General features: G+C 31.4%; 1 protein-coding gene across 5 annotated transcripts in view; it reads left to right on the top strand.

The window, feature by feature from the left end:
* The window catches only part of PARD3B (par-3 family cell polarity regulator beta), a 1,277,739-nt gene that overhangs the window by 153,421 nt on the left and 1,104,919 nt on the right, over positions 1-19,399 (top strand). The gene's annotated exons all lie outside the window — the stretch shown is intronic.

Below are 19,399 nucleotides of genomic sequence, written 5' to 3'. Positions count from 1 at the left end.
TCAACTCCTTGACCCATCTTTCCTTTTGTATTTTGTTTTTTTTTTCTTATTTTATGTACAGTTTTAAGTAAATATTAAAAACAAAATAATAAAGATTTTTAGCAATTCCTTATTTCCTTGATGTAATTTCAAGGATCTTTTGATTTAGATTATTTATGAGAAGAATTACTACATTGAACTCATTCTTCTTTGAGGGTTATCAGAAAGAAATAAACAAAATCATAATACTAGTAAATATGCTTAAAGCATAGTGATATTTCTTAGTTATACATGTTTGGGCATAACTTGCTTGTTTTGGTACTGAATTTGATTATATCCACCTGCATGTTTATGAACATCATAATATTTATAACAAAATATATTAAAAGTGTTGCTATAATTTGCCATATTGCAGTGAATATTTCTGAATATTGAGGCAAAGCTTGTATGTTTAGGTTAGGTACAAAAAGTAGCCCTGCATCTGTGTTATTCTTTTCATAATTAGAGGTTGTATGAATTTATTTTTTCTATAAATAAATGAAAAAGAAATAGAGCAGATGTAAGTATAGACTGCTTGTCTCATCTTGAGGTTTATTAAGGAATTCAAAACTTTCATTTGTATGTTTAAATCCACAGATGTATGTAAATGTGACTTCACTCTGGGAAGATTATAACAGAACTCCTTTTCTGCTATTCTTCATTTATTTTCATATTATCTTTTCAATATTTCCTTTTGACAGGAATTTTTAGATCATCATGTGTTACTTTTGTCTTGTTTTGCTGGCAGAATGTCTGTCTACTCTAGTTACTATTTTTATTTTTTCGGACATATATGCTATCATATAGCATTTTAAATATGTATATTTTGTTTTCGTTATTTTATATGATCCTCAGATCCATTCTTATAACATTTTACAGAAAAGAAAATTAAAATTCACTAATAACAACAATAACTGCCATTTATATAGTGCTTTAAGCTTTATAAATAACTTTACAAATTAATATGTTTTCACTTGATGCTTACAGTGACCATATTAAGTAAGTCTTACCCCATTTTACAAATGAGGAAATTGAGGCACAGAGAAGTTAGGTGACTTGTTTAAGGGATTTCAACTCATGTCTTTTTAAAGTCCAAGACTTTCACTTATTTATTATGTCTTCTAGACAGTTTATGGCTTGCTCAGTGGGAGACTCTGCACTAGAACCTTTACCTTTACTCCTTTTCTTTTGCTTTTTCTTATGCTACATTGGAATTCCCATAAGTTAAATATAGTATGTTTACAACATTTTGTTAGAGGGACATCTTTCTTAACATGGAAAGGTATTTGAATGATGTGTGATGGAGTGCTACATAACAAGAATATAATAGGCATTTTGAGGAGAGATCCACTAGAATGGCAAAATTGACCAAAAAGGAAAATGAAAAATGTTGGAAGGATAGTGAGAAACAAAGCACATTCATGCATTTACAGGTGAACCTGTGAACTTTAGTATAAGCCATTCTGGAAAGCAATTTTAAATTTTGTACAAAAAGTTACTAAACTCAGGGAAGGTAGATTTAGAGTTTTAGACCTGGTGTTAGGAAGACCTGAATCCATATTTAGTCTTGAACAATAGCTGTATGACTCAAGACAAGTCACTTAATTGTGTTTGCCTCAGTTTCCTCATATATAAAATGAACTAGAAAAGGAAATTGACAGTGCACTCCAATTCCTTAGCCAACAAAACCCCAAATGGGGTCAGAATCAGGAAAAATGGAAACAACTGAACAACAACAACTGTGATTATTGACCTAACCTATATAAAGCCTGTTCCTAAAAAGATTATTAAAAGGTCCATGAAAGAGGTTAAAGAAAAATGTAAATGTTCTTTATGTATGAAAATATTTATAGCAGCTCTTTTTTTGATGCTCAAAACTGGAAAATAAGAGTATTTATACCAATTGAGGAATGACTGGGCAAATTGTAATATGTGGATGTAATGGAATATTGTTGTGCTATAATAAATGATTAAATAAATGATTTCAGAGGGACATGAAAAGACATATGCATTTATGTATGGTGAAGCAGAGGACGTTTTATACATGTAACATCAATATTATAAGATGATCAATTTTCCTGATTTTTATTAACTGATGAAGAATGAAATAAGTAGGTCCTGGAGAACAATTTACACAATTACGATATTGTAAAGATAAAAAACATTGCAAGGTGTTAGAAGTATAATAAATATGATGACTATTCATGATTTCAGAGGACCAGCTATAAAATACACTGCTCATTACAGAGGAGTGATGTATTTATTGAATATAGTCTTTGAAGGAATATATGTGGATTATGCCCTTGAGTTATAAGAAATTTGACTTTCTCATTATTTATCAGAGAAATGCAAATTAAGACAACTCTGAGGTAATACCACACACCTGTTAGATTGTCTAGGATGACAAGAAAAGATAATGATGAATGTTGGAGGGGATGTGGGAAAACTGGACACTAATACAATGTTGGTGGAATTGTGAATACATCCAGCTATTCTGGAGAGTGGTGTTGCTACTGGGCTTATATCCCAAAGAGATCTTAAAGAAGGGAAAAGGACCTGTATGTGCAAGAATGTTTTTGGCAGCCCTCTTTGTAGTGACCAGAAACTGGAAACCGAGTGGATGCCCATCAGTTGGAGAATAGCCGAATAAATTGTGGTATATGAATATTATGGGATATTATTGTTCTGTAAAAAATGACTAGCAGGAGGATTTCAGAAAGGCCTGGAGAGACTTACATGACCTGATGCTGAGTGAAATGAACAGAACCAGGAAATCATTATATACTTCAACAACATTACTATATGATGATCAATTCTGATGGATGTGGCTCTCTTCAACAATGAAATGAACCAAAATTGTTCCATTTGTTCAATAATGAATAGTACCAGCTATACCCAGCAAAAGAACTCTGTGAAATTGAGTATGAACCACTACATAACATTTCTAATCCCTCTGATTTTGTCTGCTTGCATTTTTTATTTCCTTCACAGATTAATTGTACACTACTTCAAAGTTCGATTCTTCTTGTGCAGCAAAATAACAGTTTGGGCATGGATACATATGTTGTATTTAATATATACTTTTAACATATTTAACATGTATTGGTCTACCTGCCATCTGGGGAAGAGAGGAAAACTTGGAACAAAAGATTTTGCAATTGTCAATGCTGAAAAATTACCCATGCATATTGTAATGCTGGAGAAACTGAGCAAGATACAGATTAGAGAGTATTTAATAATTTATTAAATGGAGAGATATACTAGGATCAAAGTGGATCCATGGTTTGGTCCCGGGGATAAATGAGACTATTGTCTCCAAGAATCCAGCAAACAATCAGAGTTCTCAATGAGATATATACACATGTCTCAGACTCAGGAGGTACACTGAGGCAGGAACATAATAAGGGTACTGAGAGTGGTAATGGGACTCTAACAGGGTAGGGTGAGCCACTGGAGATGAGATAACATAATCAGGGGGACGCACCCCAGTCATGGGGAGAGGCATATCTGACATTTCTATAGTTTGGGATGGGGACAAGTATTCTGATATTCTCAAACATAAGATTTTTTATCCTTATCAAGTATTCTGATAAAGAGGGAGGAGAGATTTTGCAGAACTAAGAAGCAGGGACACTGAGGCAGAACTGAGTCAGGATAATTAGGGAAACTGAATCAGGACAATAAAAGAGAACTGTGGCATAACACACATATATGTTGTAAATGTAAAGCTATAATTAAAAAAAAAAGACTTTTTTCCCAATGGCATGGGCAATAGGAAGAAAAGAAAATAGGCTTATTTTAATTTAAAATTAGAGAGCTGGGGGTGATACAGATGTGAAATGTTACATTTGAGATCACCTCATTGTATAATTACACACACACACACATATATATATATATGTACATATATATTATAATATGTTATTATTTTATTTTATTTACTTTTACTTTGCAGATAACCTCTCAGGAAATAGGATTAATCTGTAAATGTTAACAAAGCATAATCAAAACACATCCATGAAACTTAAAATCTAAATAAATTTTAAAAAATAGTCATCATAGGATAGTTCTACATAGAGATGACTTTTAGGAAGATAATGGTCTTTGACTAGTCTTTTAAAGAATTGTAGCATTTAGCTTGCTAGGGAAGAGAGAAGGACTTTCCAGGTTAAAATAATTCATAAATATAAGCAAACATGGAAGTAGACCTTAGGGAAGACACATGGTCTGTGCTGGAAAAGGGACATGTGGAGACTGATCTTTCTGTAATTGAGCTGTCATCTGGTCATTTCTAGCAGGACTTCTTGCTTTCACCCATCACTCAGTGTTTCTTAAAAACATCTTATCTGCTTTTCAAAATAATACTAGAAAGTAAGGACTATTATTATCCTGTTTTGTAGACATATAAATTAAGTAAATTTCCTAAGGTCTCACAGCCAGTAAGTATTTGAGGCACATTTCTAATTCAGGTCCTCCGGAGTCCCAGTCCAGCTCTCTAGATACTGTAACACCTAGCACATTCAAACTCATAGAGAAAATACAATAAAATATTATTATTATTTCCTCTTTGTGAAGTATAGATGTAAAGGAAATTAAAAGTTTAGATAAAATATGGTCAATTATATAAATTATATAAATTTAAATGTGCAATATTAAGAGCCATTGGTAAATGGTAAATAAATAGAAACAGGTAATTTTAAAAGGTAGAAATCCAGCATCAGCAACTATCTGAAAAAAGGCTCTAAATTACTAATAATTAGATAAATACAAATTAATGCAATTTCGAGGTTTAGTATTATATCCATATGGTTGGCAGAAATGACAAAAATAGGAAAATGACAAATATTGAAGAAATTCTGTGTGTGTGTGTGTGTGTGTGTGAATGGGGGAGAACCCAAATAGTTTACACTACTGAACTATTAGTGGAGCTATGAATTGGTCTGGCCATTTTGGACAGTATTTGGGACTATGGTCAGAAAGTTATTAAACTGTGCAAACTTTTTGAATCACCTATATGGGCATTGCCTCAGTCAAACTGAGATCTGTTAAAAAAAAATTAAATTTAAAAGGCCAAGGTCTCTTCTAGCATCCATAGCAGAGAATCTCTATATCTTGCCTCTGGACACAGAGGTTCTGGAGACAGTGAGGCTGATGACTTTGCACAGTTCTCTCACACTTAAATCCTATTCACTTGCATGTTTGGAATCATCTCTCTGATATCATGATCTCTGAGAATGAAAGTCATAGTCTTATATCCCAAACATATATAAGAAATAAGAAAAGGGCCTCATTGTACAAATATGAATAATAGCTAGAAATTGAAAACTTAAGAGATGACCTTATTGGGAGATGAATAATTTGTCATATATAAATGCAATTGAATATTATTGTATTGTAAATGTGAGGAAATGACCAGTTTCAGAAGAAAGTAGGAAGACTTTTTTGATATGATGAAGAATGAAGTGAATGGAAGTAGAACTTACACAATGTCATTTACAAAACAACTTTTAAAAACTTTAGAGCTCTCACCAATGCAATGATAAACCAGAAGACTGAAGATGAAACATACCACTTACCTTCTGCCTGAGAGAGAATGAATATCAAATGCAGAAAAAGATACACATTTTTGGATATGAACATTGTAGAGATTCATTTTGCTGGACTATATTTTTCTTTTTCTCCTATTCTTTTCATTTCCATTCTTATTTCCCCTGATTTTCCTTTTCTTTTATTTTTTCAGTTCCATATAGGGTTATAGGAGAGACAGATTATAAATTTTTAAGCTAAGATCTAGTCTTTATTGCCTCATTCGTCATCCTTACTCCCACTGAATTCCCTTCTTCACTGACCCTGATCAGTTGGTATTCATTTTGACATACTTCTTTCTATGGTTTTGAAATCTATAATTGTTCTGTGCTCAAAACATTTAACTCACTTCTCTTTGTTATATATGGTCAAATTCTAGATCTAATTGTTCTTCCTTTGCAGATATTTTGGCATATTTCTCCTTTTGTTTTTATTTTAAATATTTTAGAGGTTTGAACATTTGGCATGGTGACATATTAAAAATATCATTAAATTGTTCTGTTAAGTCCAGGAAATTATGGAAAATAATTTTGTTTACAATAATGGTTTGATCCTAGCATAACTTAAAATATATTTTGGGATTCATATTTATAGCTTTTGGATTTTTCAACTATTATTAATTATTTAAAAGAAAAATGCCTTCTCAAGTATAAGTCTGGCTACTTGATAATTCTAGGGATTTCTGTGATATTTCTAGATATTTAGTATATGCCATCTTTTTTCAATCTGTAGTCATGATAATTATTATACTTTTCTAATTCCTGTACTTTATTTAAAAATTCACTTTATATCCTACTTTCTATCCATATCTACTGTCCTACTCTAGTCAGTTTATTAGCACACACACACATATATATACAGGCATAAATTCATATGTATATAATGATTGTGTATATGATAGAGGTGCTAGCATAAAAATTATTTATTGTATCCTTTTGCAAAATATTGATAGGAACAATCATCCAGCATTCCTTCTATTGCTGTATTGGTATTTTCGAAGTAAAGCAAAAGAGATGTTTGCCCTTGGTCAGTTTTTTAAGTACTTCCAGTTCTTTGCAGCAACTCTCAAATCCATCCCAAACTTAGCACCAGACCTGGAACATAGTATATGGCTAATAAGTGTTTATTGATTGATTAATTGATGCTTCTCACTCATGCTATTGCAATTTAAGACCTTTGATCTTTCTTGACTACAGTAATTCTATAGTTTTCTAACCATTCACCCAAACTCCAATCTTAACCTCATTTAATTCATCTTGTATATGGCTCCCAGAGAAATCATATTGATCCATTTATAATTAGTAATTTTGATACATAGCCCTGATCTTGTCCTAGCACTGTCCAAAGTCCATTGCTTTTTGCTAAACTCAGATTACTTAGTATTATCTTCAAGGCCTTCAGAAGCTTACTCTGGCCTATCTTATCTCATATGATTTCCCCTCATATCCTTCATCTAAAGTGTTCTATTCAACAAACTCATACCAGGGTTCTTTGCTTCCATTTCTTTTCTCATGCCATTTCATCTCCTTGGAATATCTTAGCCTATCTTTGTCTATTAACTACCTGAGAATCATCTTTTAGGTCCCAGCTAAAAATGGCATATTCTTCATGAAGTCTTCCTTGAAGGACAGATCCATGATATTTCAAAATAGCCTTTGCCTTATATAATTTCATTGCTTTGTACTTTTCTTATGCACTTATTCTCTAATTATAGCTCCTACATCCCAAGGTTATTGTAAAATGCTTAGCACAGTTCCTGGCTTATAACCAATCACTGTGTAAATGTTAGCGATTTTCATTATCATTTTTATCATTGTTAATTTATTTTATATTTATTTGTGTATGAGGCTATTCACTCATATTAGAATGTTAGTATATGTTACATATCAGTTTGGACCTTGGCATTTAACACATTAACTTGTATGTGGTGGATGCTTAATAAGTGCTTATTGAGTGAATAAATTATAATAATTATTTTTAGCTTATATATGTCCTTCTGAACATAGGAACATGTGGGTTAGAGATGGACAATGATCTCACATATAAAAGGACATCTTTCACTTCCATGTATGACATATATTATGTAGCTCAGATTAAACCTTTCTGATTAGACCTCCTCAATGGTGGGTCAGAGAATTTTGTATTCTTGCAAACACAAACTATAAATTACATCCATTAAAGGTAGGCTATTGGCAGTACTTTTCATTCATATGTACACATCGACAGATTCTCACAAATACATATGCACATATATTTGGAAGATTGTAGCTATCTAGGGTACTGTTAGAGAATACATTAAGCCTTTTCTGAGGCAATGTGCAAAGAAGCCAAATTTATAATAGCTGCAATATGTTTCAGTCTCAACTTCCTGGCATTTAGGAAACTGTACATTTGGTGAATTAGCTTTTTCTAATTTATGCTTGCTGAAATTCACTATGGAGTTGGATTCTTTTTAGGTTTAGGATGAATCATTTTGAGTTATAATGGGTACACTAATACATTTTCATAGCATAGTATTCTCTTATAGAGACATTATTGATTCCATCCTTTGGCTATATGTTACATACCTTTGGACCACACAAGGTTTTAAACCCTTGGCATTTAAAATTGTAGAGACTATAAAATTACACTGGAACTAAATAATGAAAAATTGTATTTTTTTCATCAGCTGTTTTCTTTAAAAGGATTTTGAAACAGTGTACCTTAAATACTATTAAGTCAGTGCTTGTATAATTTGGTAATATTTTAAAAGGCTTGAATACTGGTGGTGATTTTTATATCATGTCTATCAAATCCATTAGTAATTTTTTGATAATTTTAACAATTTTATATAACCTTTTCTTTTAAGTTAAAATTTATTCTTGAAAGATTATACTATACTTACTTCCTGAAGTTTCATGGGAAATGTAGAATAATTTATTGTCCTGAATTAGATACTCTTCAGTTTCTAAGACTTTACAACTTATCATGGTATAGTTTTGTATAGCAGACACTAGACACTCAAGCTCTTGTACTATGGTTAATGAAAAATTAATCTAGTTGCTGACATTTGGTTTCTAAAACTATTTGGAAACTAAATCAATCATTTTTCTACTCTATAATTTTCATTCCAACTACCTTCTTTGTTTGGTGAATGGTCCTCCCATTACTTTGGAGTCATAAATCACATTATATAGTACTTTAAGACTTACCAAGTCTTTTGTGTATAGAACCCCTACATGTTCAGTAGTGCAACTATTTATCCCATTTTATTGATAAAGAAACTCGTATTGAGAGAAGTTAAATGATTTGTTTGAGGTCATATTGTTAATAAATCTGGAGCATTAGTTTATGGATCCAGCTTTATTTCTCTAACCTTACCTCACACATGGAGTAAATTCCCAAGACCTATTTTTCTTATCTTTGCAATCTTTCTTACATCTGGCCCTAGGTTTGCTTTGTAATTGTACCTACCTGACTTCAATTTCTTTCTTCTCATCTATATTACTGTAATGACTTCTAGGCAGTTTTTCTTTATCTTATTTTATTGTCAATATGACCTCCACACTTGTTGTCTCAGTCATCCTAATCTACCACTATATTCTATTTCTTTCTTTACTCATAATCTTTAGTGACTCTCCATCACCTGAAGAATAAATTATAAACTTTTAGCCATGATATTCTTTAATTTCCCCCCTTCTAAATCCAGCCTTCCTATCCAACTTTATCTTTTAGCTCTCCCTTTTATGTCTTCTGTATTTTATTGAAAGCACTCTTCTTTTCTTCCCCTATGCTTTTTTGGCCCTTTTTCTTCTCTAACTTTGCTTAAATTATACTTTATACTTGGAATAAAGAGATGGATGGATAAATAGGGCCTTGGAAGTACAAATACAATTAAATGAAAGCCGTTCTCTACCCTTAAGGAACTTATATTCTATTAAGAAAAGATAATACATCATAAGGAGCTGGAAATTAGGGAAGGGAAGGCATTTACATGGAGGCAAGGTGGAAAAATCTTAATCGTCAGGAGATTTAGGAAAGGAATGATCATGACCAGCCTGGGTACTTCTGGGAACTTTGCAAATGGAGGAAGAGGCTACAGATGTGAAGGCATTTCTAAGATGAAAATGCTCCCGGACCAGAGGTGGAAAATTATGGAGAGTCAAGAGCAATGCCAGGAGGGTAATGAGCCAAAATGTTCCCTTAAGGAAGATTCGTCTCCTCCTCTCAAGACCCAAATTGGAAGATTCCATGAAGCTTTCCCTAAACTTCCTAATTCCTTTCTCTTTTCTGCCTTATCTCTTGCCTCAGGCAAAAGTGATCACTTTCTGAAAATTTTCACAGAAGTTTGTGTGGACATTTGCTTTGCGTTTATTTCATCATTTCTTGTTTCTGTGTGCTTGCTGTATCATTATTAACCTCTGCATTATTAACACTGAATCTTGGGCAGAATAGATGCATATTAAATGTTTGCTTCTAGAATCATAAGATTTAGAGCTAGAAAAGTTCTTAGACATCTTTTAATCTAACCTCAGTTTTACACATAATGAAAAGGAGAACTGGAGAGGTGAATGAAGTCTTTTGCTTAAAGTCCTGCAGATAGAACTGATAACTTATATCTTTCACATATATTTCACAAAATTTCTAATAAAAAGTTTGTTGATTGACTCTACCAAGTCTATAGCTGGAAACCAGCCATAGTCTTTTATATAAAAGATAATGAGTTTAGGGAATGTGGCAAAGAAAATACAATAGCAGCAAGAACTTGTATTGGCATAATGCTTGAATGTTTGCAAAGCATTTTACAATGTGCCTCATTTCAACAATAAGATGATTCAGGGCAGTTTCAATGGACTTGTGATGGAGAGAGCCCTTTGCACCCAGAGAAAGGACTGTAGAAATTGAGTGTGGTTCACAACATAGCATTTTCACTCTTTTTTGTTGTATTTTGCTTGCATTTTATTTTCTTTCTATTTTTTTTTACTTTTTGATCAGATTTTTCTTGTGCAGCAAGATAAATATGTATAAATATGTATACCTATATTGGATTTAACATATTTTATCATGTTTAACAAATATTGTATTGCATGTCATCTAGAGGAGAGGATGGGATGAAGGAGGGCCATTGAATACAAGGTTTTTCAAGGTTCAATGTTGAAAAATTATCCTTGCAAATATTTTGAAAATTAAAAAAAACTTCAATAAAAAAACAAGTATTATGTCATTTGATTTTTATAACAACTCTGGGAAGCAGATGCATCATGTCATTTTAGATATGAGGAAATTGAGGCATACAGAACTATAATGATAATTATAATAACAATGATAATGATGATGATGATGTAAACATTTATATAGCATTTACTAAGTGCCAGGCACTTTTAATGAACACTTTACAATTTTTTAATCCCATTTGATAATAATCCAGGGAGATGGATGCTAGTGTTATCCTAATTTTTCAGATGAGAAAACTGAACCAAAGTGGAGCTAATTGACTTTCCCAGGTAGTAAGTACCTAAAGCCAGATTTAAACTCAAAACAGGTCTGAGAAATAGGTGCTATTATCCTTATTTTGTAATTAAAGAAACTGAGGCAAGTGGAGGTAAAATAGCATGCCCAGTATCACACAGTAAGTATCTTAGGGCAGATTTGAACTCTTTTTTTTTTTTTTTTTAATTGCAAGGTTTCTGTGCTCTGCTCACGTATCCCCTAACTTCCAATTCTTTCTGATTGTTGGTCCAGCATTCTTATCATCTGTTGTATTTTAATAAATATTTGTATACTAATTTTTACTTTGGACAATTATTTGCCTTGCTGCTTTAACCTTTTCTTTATTCTTTATTTTTAAAATGTCATCATTAGTGGCATTGCTTTATTTTAAAAAACAAGAAAAATAATTAAACATTATAAAGTTTTATGATGAAAATATATGCTCTTGTCAGTTTATATTTATTTGTCCTGAAGAATGGTCCTCTCTAAAGATGGCTTCTTATACGCAAAACAAAACAATTTGCACTATTTTGGCCTCAATATCATTAGCAGGAAATCAACAGTTCATATGCATGCAGCTCTTCATGTTTTATAGAACTTTTTTGTTTCATAACTATAAAGTGGAATGGCTTGGACTATGTTCTTTCAGAGGTCCCTTTGAAGCTCCAAAATTCTGGGATTGGTCTAGGTTTAAGATCCCAAAGCAATTTTCTCCTTGAATTTTAGCTGGAAAACTGACCCAGTAAATTGTGCAGAAAGTTTTTTAAAAATGTTTTTCAGATTATATCCAAACTTTAATAAGTGAATGTTAGATAATTTTATTCCTATTTTAATTTTTCTTACTTACAAAATCACAGAATCTGAGTTAGTAGGACTTCAGGAGGTTCATTAGTTCTTCCTATTCCTGAGCAGTAATACGTCTGACAAGTGGTTATCCATTAATTTAACAAGCATTTATTAAAAATGCTCTATGCATTCAAAGACAAAAACAGTCTCCTGTTGTGAAGAGCTTATGTTCTATCCAGTTTCTATCAACAACTCAGTCTCTAATGGCAGTTCTGTTCACTTTTAGAAAACTATAATTGTAGATATTTTTCTCTCCGATTAAATTTGCCTATTTATAAATTATTTCATTGCTACAAGTCCTCTACTCTGTGACCAGAGAAAATCAGTATTCTATATAAATATCCTTTCTTTTTTAATTAATTTTATAATTATGTTATATATATATATAACATAATTATATATATATATTATATATATTATATATATATATAAAAATGTTATATATAACATTTTTTTGACAGTACATATGCATAGGTAATTTTTTTTTTGTTTACAACATTATCCCTTGTACTCCTTTCTGTTCTGAATTTTTCCCCTCCTTCCTTCCACCCCCTCCCTTAGATGGCAGGCATTCCCATACATATTAAATATCTTATAGTATATGCTTGGTACAATATATATGTGTAGAACCAAATTTTGTTGTTGTTGTTGCAAAGGAAGAATTGTATTCAGAAGGTAAAAATAATCTGGGAGAGAAAAACAAAAAACAAATGCTAACAGTTTACACTCATTTCCCAGTGTTCCTTTTCTGGGTGTAGCTGATTCTGTCCATCATTGATCAATTGGAATTGGATTAGCTCTTCTCTATGTTGAAGTTATCCATTCCATCAGAATACATCCTCATACAGTATCATTGTTGAAGTGTATAATGATCTCCTAGTTCTGCTCATTTCACTCAGCCTCAGTTGATGTAAGTCTCTCCAAGCCTCTCTGTCTTCCTCCTGTTGGTCATTTCTTACAGAACAATAATATTCCATAACATTCATATACCATAATTTACCCAACCATTCTCCAATTGATGGACATCCATTCATTTTCCAGTTTCTAGCCACTATGAAAAGGGCTGCCACAAACATTTTGGCACATACAGGTCCCTTTCCCTTCTTTAGTATTTCCTTGGGATATAAGCCCAGTAGTAGCACTGCTGGGTCAAAGGGTATGCACATTTTGATAACTTTTTGGGTATAGTTCCAGATTGCTCTCCAGAATGGTTGGATTCTTTCACAACTCCACCAACAATGCATCAGTGTCCCAGTTTTCCCACAGCCCCTCCAACATTCATCGTTATTTGTTCCTGTCATCTTAGCCAATCTGACAGGTGTGTAATGATACCTCAGAGTTGTCTTAATTTGCATTTCTCTGATCAATAGTGATTTAGAACACTCTTTCATATGAGTGGAAATAGTTTTAATTTCATCATCTGAAAATTGTCTGTTCATATCCTTTGACCATTTTTCAATTGGAGAATGGCTTGATTTCTTATAAATTAAAATCAATTCTCTGTATATTTTGGAGATGAGGCCTTTATCAGAACCTTTAACTGTAAAAATGTTTTCCCAATTTGTTACTTCCCTTCCAATCTTGTTTGCATTAGTTTTGTTTGTGGAAAAACTTTTTTAATTTGATGTAATCAAAATTTTCTATTTTGTGATCAATAATGATCTCTAGTTCTCCTTTGGACACAAATTCCTTCCTCCTCCACAAGTCTGAGAGGAAAACTATTCTCTGTTCCTCTAATTTATTTATGATCTCGTTCTTTATGCCTAAATCTTGGACCCATTTTGATCTTATCTTAGTATGTGGTGTTAAATGTGGGTCCATGCCTAGTTTCTGCCATACTAATTTCCAGTTTTCCCAGCAGTTTTGTCTATAAATTTCCTTTCAATCCTTAAATTTCATATCCCTGTTATATTTTTTTCCAGGTTAAACACCTTTTAAATTCTTCACCCAAGCCTCATATAGCACAAATTTAAAGCCCTTCACTGCTATCTTGTTTAGTTTTCACATGACTCTTTCCAAGTTATCAATGTTCTTCATAAAATATGGTAGCCAAAGTTTGTCAGAATTCCTGAGATGTAATCTAAATCATATAGTGACTCTTATTCCAGGATGGCCATTCATCTGCAATTAGATTCTGTTAGTTTTTTTTAAAGCTGTTACATATCACTCTATTCACTCATCATGAGATTGAAGCATATATCATAATAAAACCATTGGATCTTAAGTAAACTACTCTTCCCTCATCTATATGTGTTAAGTTTATTATATGGGCTCAAGTATATGGCTTTACATTTGTTCCTGTTAAACTTGTTATTATTATATTTTGTTCAATGTCAAGCTCTTTTTTGGACTTTACCTAGTGTGTTATTTATCCCTCTTTCCCGTTTTGTGTTTTCTGTAAATTTGAAAAGGAAACCATCTATATTTTACTTGTTCTATATATGTATGCATAGTATATGTGTATACTTATATAAATATGCATATATACATATGTAATGTGTGTATAAATATATAAAGCCATTCATTTCTTTGAGAGCCTATATTCCAATTCTTAGAAGTTCCTTCTTCATTGTGTTGGTATAACACACTGGTCCATACTTACCAAGTGCCTTTCTATTTCTCTTTATATGATATTCATTTTTAATTTTTTAGGGACAGTAGTTTTCCATGATTCAAAGTCATCTTATATCTTAGGAAATTGATGTTAAAATGGGTCTTTTTTCTAGAAAACTTTAGGGAAGTTTATTTAAAGAGCTTTGAAATTTCCTATAAGTAGCAAGCTCTGCTCTTCCTGTTTAATTGTGCTTCTTATTTGTGGTCCATGTTTCCTTTCTATTCAAGATATGTGGGTATGTATGTATTATGTGTATGTGTATACATATCTCAGAAAAAGGCTATGACCACTCACCAGTATGCCAAATCATCTGTGCTAGGAGAAAAAAAAACAGTGGCTAATGTTAGTTGTCTAGATTTGCAACTAGATGAGTTGTCCATGCATGTTTGTGAAGTTTGCAGTTTATATAGCATAACGGGCATTTCTATATTTTCATTCATTTATATGATACTAAGTATGTGATCTATTGTATAATATTGTGTTCAAAATTTTCTTTATTCTATAGATACTCTTAATGTGTTTTCTTTCAATGTGTATTGTGGTGATTCTAATGAAATTTTTCTATAAAAGAGAAAGTAGATTAAAAAAAGTGCAGTTTATTAATATCTTTTGTTTTTATGTCACCTAAATTTCTGCCTGTATCCCTTCCATTACTCCCTTCCAAAGATATCTCTCATATAATAAAGAATTAATTTTTTTAAAAAAAAAGAGGAAAAAGAGGAAAAAAATCAGCAGAATTTATCAATACATTAAAAAACATTTCCGTATATAAAAATGTTCTACCAACATGTTCCTCCCACTAAAAGAATAAAAAAAAAATAGGAGGAAAATGTTTTTTTTACCCTCTTCTTTGAAGCCATGTGTGTTCTTTGTAAATTTATAGCATTTATTTTCAGGTTTTTTTGGTGGCTAGTTCTTGCAATTTGCATTGTTATATACATATATTGTCTTGGTTCTACTTATTTCATTTTGTATTAGTTCAGATAAGCTTTTTGTGCTTTTCTGATGATTTTGCACAGTTCTGCCTCACTTAAATCCAATTCCCTTGCAAGCAGTGACACTTTCCTGATCTTTAACAACAAAGCACAAACAATACCACAGAAGAATTCATTACATGTGTTATTTCTTATAGCACTGTAATCTTCTGTTACATTCACATATCACAAATTGATAAGCAATTTGTCAATGAGTATTACCTTGTTTTTCATTCTTTGTTACCACAAAAATTGCTACTACAATTATTTTACTTTATATGGGTAGTCTCTTTTCCTCTTCAATCACTTGCCTTCTTGGAGTATATGTCTAATAGTTTAGTATCTGGGTTATATTGTATGGTATTCTATAATGGCACTGACAGAGTAGTTGAAAAGAATATTGAACTTCCCAAACATGAATGTTCAGAGGAAGAAATATAGAAATGGTAGAAATGGTTTTAAAGAGAACAAAGATGGAAAGAACAATTGGGTTAGGGCAAATGTGCAGATGCGTTGCATGTCCATTTTATATTTATCTTTTTTTTAAAATAGATTTTCATAGCCAAAGAATTAATTAATAAGGCTTATTGGTTAGTAATCTTTCCGTGTTTAGCTAGTCTGGTTATGACAAAACAATCAAATTTATTATGACTATACTCAAAGCAGTTTGGCTCACTGACATAACTTTTGAGAAATCAGAATTTCTTCCATATTGTGATGATATGGAATAAGAATAACATTTTGTGAATTTACATTTAAATAATACTTTAGTAAATTTTATTCAAATTATTGTCTATATTACAAATATCAGTTTGTGGCAGATTTTTTTTTGAAATTGTTATGTTCTTAAAAACACATGGAAAATGAAGTTTCAAAATTGAATATTTTTATATTGATTATCATGATGTAATAATAAGTTTTTTGAATAATGAAAGAATGGAAGTCCAAGCATGGAACATAAAGAATATTATAGTATATCAGCAGTAACTGAATGCTAGTAAAAAACTGGAACCTTCACCAAGAAGTTCACATTTTCTTTGTGGTGCTTTTGAAATTCCTCTGATTCCGTTCCATCCAGTGGCAGTCATTCTTATGATTCTCTGCATCACAGGAATGTAACTGTAGGAATTCCTTTTTTACTCCCTTTGGCTAGTTGCTAATGTTCCAGAACCTCAATCAAATGTTGATTCTGGAAAATTACACCAAATTGTAAAGCTTGTATCAATGTAAATTTCTAATTCCCTAAATTTAACATGCCATTTACCTATAATTAGAACTATCAGTAGTTATATTCACTAGAGTCTATTTAGAATGACTTGAATATTATTTAAAACCATATTGGAACTCTCCTCCTTGCTCCGTGATGTATATTTCTGTATTTAGCTCTCTCCCCTGGTTTATTAACATAGTTTGATATAAGTTTAATTTTAAAATTTCCATCTGGGTATGAATTAATTATTTCTTAATGGCAACTGTGTATAAATTAGATTGCTCAAAATATTGGGAAAGAATATACTTGGAAGGAAAGAGAACAGAATGCATCAGAATTTATTCCTTTATGCTTAAAAGATACTTTGAGTATTACTATCAAGATTTACCATATTGGAAAGTAACTGTACCAGAAAAAATACTGCCAAAAATAATAATATAAATTATATAAGTATTTTGGCAATATATATGAGATGTATCTAAAGTATTCCAAGTGTCTTGTAAAACCAATATTGTAGATTTTATTCCGAGGATTAAATATATGAAACAAGACACTTTAAACAGTGTGTTATGTTTGATCAATCTTTATCTTTCAAAATATTAAAACAAAGAAAGTGTAAATGCAAAATATTGAATGGCTGATAATTCTACAAGCACAAAAGTCAGGGTAGAATTTGTATTTCTTACTTTAATTTCATTCATTTATTAACATAGTTACAGTCAATCCTAAATGTTTGCAGATGTAATATTCTAGAAAACTGTAATTTTTTTTAAAAAGTAAATTTTTATAGATTGAACTTGTGAAAGAGGGGATTAGGTTCCCGCAGACACCCCAAACTGTAATCTTTCTGAAGAGACTGCCAAAAATACACTTTTCTGGATATAATTCTTTACAACAAAACACTAATTCTAATAATATTATTTTTCTAGCATAGTAAGTATGAATTAATCCACAAAATGCAGTCCACAAAATAAAACTGGTTACATGCAAAACATTTTTCTTGCTAGTAATTATGTTAACCTTGCAATAAAATTTGATTTTTATACAACATCCACCTACTGTACTTTATACTATATACAATACTGTAAGACAAATAAAATTTTTTAAATTAAAAACATTTTTGACTTGAATTGTAAACATATCAGATGGTTCTGTAAGGGCATTTTTCTGTATACTCTATTGCTATAAAACTCTTGACCTTGGGAGCCTTCTGAAAAACAAGGCAGAAGTAGCTGTTGGAAGAGACTGAACCTGGTCAGGTCTTGAGAACCTTTCTGATACTCTGTCCTTCATACCTGGCAGATGGTATCAGAGATCATGAAGGATATACCAGCTTGAAATAATTTTTCAGTGACTTTTGCTCATGGGATGGAGACCCTGATGTCTCTAGCCTGCTGGTTGATTAGGCCAACAGTGAATGCAGACATTTTGGCACAGAATTGCTCTAGCACCTTTGTTTTCCTATAAGCCATATCATTGACTTTGCATACTTGGGCTTAGAACCCAAAGAACCTTCATGAAGTTTTGAGGACAAAACACAAGTTTAACAGGTAGGCAATGAAAATATGAAATGAATTTAAAATGATAAGGTGAACAAGATCAGTAATGTGCCTAGAATAATTCTAACTGCTTCACAAATTTGCCTGCATCATGCCTTTTATTTTTTTCTCAACTGGGCATAGTGTACATAGTTGCTAATGAGAATTTAAAAATAAAGTTTACTTTAATAAAGTCTTAGAATCTTGAAAGTTAAATTTGTGAATATTAAGGATTTATTATATTTATGTGTAACATATATAAATGAAAGTCGTATTTGCTACATATGAAATGCTTTTTAATTTTCTTTTTCGGTGTGTAAAATATTAATAGAAAATGTGCATATACATATATGTGTATGCATATGCTTATATATGTATATATATGTATATATGTGTATGCATATGCTTATATATGTATATATATGTATATATGTGTATGCATATGTTTATATATGTGTATATATATATATATATATATATATATATATATATATATATATATATATATATATATACATATACATTTTTGGGTTGCCATTCAGGATTAAATATCTCTTTATCAGCAGTTTATTCATTCTTGCTTATGAGAAAATGTATAGAATGTCAATGTCTAAACAGAATGGAGATAGTTACAAATGACAAACAACTTTATCTACTTTGACTATTCTAACTTGTACTTTGAATTATTTTGTTTTTAAAAAGTTTGTGAAAACCTAATACTTCCTTGTAACAAATTACTCCTTAACTAAGTTTTAACATTTTTGAAAAACTCTCTATCTAAAGTTAAATTATAGGTAAACTAATTGAGTTTTTCAAGTTGTCTTATATTCTCTAGATTATTCTAGGTAAGGATCAGTCAGATGCTGTTCTTTGTCAGGAGAGGATGTCTAGTTAATTATTCTGAAAACAATTTTCCTCCACTATTTCAGGAGGTCTTTGGAGACATTTTTATATTCTTTGGTTTTTTTCCCCACTTTGGAAAATTCAGACCCTCTTTCTTTCAGTTAAGTGTCACTCCTGACTAACTCTTAGGCCTATTTTTATAATGTTATGATGAATCTTTAAATTAGAGGAGGAAATGTAGGAGTTGGTGCCAAGAATTTATGAAGCTTGAAGTCACTCCATTTATATTCATTTTATGACT

Source organism: Sminthopsis crassicaudata, chromosome 3, assembly GCF_048593235.1.
Source record: "Sminthopsis crassicaudata isolate SCR6 chromosome 3, ASM4859323v1, whole genome shotgun sequence".
In the NCBI taxonomy this organism is placed as follows: Eukaryota; Metazoa; Chordata; class Mammalia; order Dasyuromorphia; family Dasyuridae; genus Sminthopsis; species Sminthopsis crassicaudata.
Note: the sequence above shows the minus strand (reverse complement) of the source record. Positions and strands in the feature narration are given on the sequence as shown.